Source organism: Poecilia formosa, unplaced genomic scaffold (genome assembly GCF_000485575.1).
Source record: "Poecilia formosa unplaced genomic scaffold, Poecilia_formosa-5.1.2 Scaffold197, whole genome shotgun sequence".
Lineage (NCBI taxonomy): Eukaryota > Metazoa > Chordata > Actinopteri > Cyprinodontiformes > Poeciliidae > Poecilia > Poecilia formosa.
Window position 1 is genome coordinate 432,839 of NW_006800136.1, and position 2,189 is coordinate 435,027.

Consider the following 2,189-nt stretch of genomic DNA (forward strand, 5'->3'; position numbering starts at 1 on the left):
TGTGTGTGTGTATGTATGTATGTATGTATGTATATATTCATGTGTCTGTATCAATTTTACTGAAATAATTAGTGAAACATAAAATAGTTTAACTAATCACAAGAAACCCCATAGATCATAATAAGCCATAACAAATTACTGCCTGAAATAAATCAGTTACCCGATAATTATGTCTCCCTGTAACTGAATTGTTTCCAGACATGATTTATTCAGGCCATTTCATCCACTGAACAAGAAAAATACAGATTTATAAATCAGGGCCAGAGCTGCTGATGTTGATAACCGAGCTCACGCTCAGTTAAAGCTCAATACACTGGCTTTGTGAAGGTTCCTTACAAAACACCGTCTGAGGCAAACATTTCAAATGTGTCAGTAGAAAGTAATGGAGCTGCAGCGCAGCAGACCTGGAGTCTGAAAGGTGAGAGACCAAAACCAGTCAAGTTGAATTTCTCTCACCAGGCTGTAATCCTTCAGGTCCAGGCAGGAGGTCATCTTCTAATGCTGCTGTGAGACGGATGAACCTTTTCACCGCGCTGTGAGTGTCGTCCATTTGGATGAAACCAGATGCTAATCTGCAATTGCACCCTGTTTTGTTGTGGGTCGATTGCAGTTTGCACATATCACACATAATGTGGTTCCAGATATTTGAGTTGTGTTGGAGTAAAAGATGCCATAAATCAAGAAATCCTAGCATCTCCTAATGCTACAAGAAATGTAGCATTAAGAAATGCTACATTTTGAATTTCATGCCATTAAAAGGTTTTGATGTGCCACATTATAAATGTAGCCTAGATAAATATGATTACAAATCAGAGGTGCAGCAATTTCATATGTATACGTGATTCACTGAAATATAATTAGACACTACACATAGTGCTTATAAACAATGACATTTATGTACTTCAGTTTAAAAAAACAAAAAAAATCTATATGTACACACACATAATTCTAGTAATATATTTAATTTTAATGGAAATTATATTTTTTAAAAATGAAAAAAAATTATTTTTAAAAAAATGTTAAAACAATACACTGATATACAAGAAGCATGTTTTTAAAAATGTATTTATTTCCAGTTTTTAATATGTTCTTAAAAAGTACATCCAGTTGATAACATATTTAAAATGTTTTTAAAAATAAAAAAATAAAAAATGCAGCCTATTTAAAATACACTTATCCAGATTTTTTTTTTCACCTGGGATGAATCGTATAAAATCTGCTTGTTTCATACTTTTGCTTTGTTATTTTTTTCAGCAGATTTAAGAAGACCGACTTTTGAAGAACAAAAGGCAACCGGAGGTGTCAAACAAACCGCATCAGAATTGTGAAACTCATTATGAAAGAAAGGTGAAACACGGTGGCAGTGGATTTCCTCCGAGATCAAGAAAAAAATACCTGACAGTGCCTGTTTCACAGAAGGACCGAAAAGTCATTTTGGACTCATTACATCTGAAGAGCATTGGGGTTTCTACAACTGTGTTTGTGTGAGAACATGCACAGACGAGACCAGCAGCATCTGGAAACGGTGACATTTGAAACACATTTAAAGGTGACATGCATCCGCCGGGGACACGGAAACCACAGAGAGACAGAGTGAGAGAGAGACAGAGTGAGAGAGAGACAGAGTGAGAGAGAGACAGAGTGAGAGAGAGAGAGAGAGACAGAGTGAGAGAGAGACAGAGTGAGAGAGAGAGAGAGAGAGAGCGCTTCACTGTCTGCTGGTGGGATCGGACACGTCGAATTAAAAAGCAAAATCACACTAGTAAGAAGTTTGGGAATAGAGAAAACTGAAATATTATTTTAAAAAAAGAAATAAATAATGTCTGAAATGTTGACAAAAGCATTACTTTAAACCTTTTTTTTTTTTTTAATAACACTAACCTCTGTAAGTAGCCCAACATCCAGTCCAGTCATTGAGGTTCAATCCAGTCACCACGAGGAGCATTTTTCTCTTTTTTTCCACAGGCAAAATTATTGTTCTGAGACGCCATTTGTCAAGTTAACGGAAGCCACTCTCCAAATTATGATGCCCCAACTCTGCTGGGACACTTTAGAAGCTGTGTCTATGTACCACTTAAGGGACACTAAGCCTTCATCATATCCCTCAGACGTTTCGACGGCTCTATTTTTAAAACAGCTTGTTGGCTCTGGTCTTCCCGCAATATTAATCAGTGCTAATAGCTCTACAG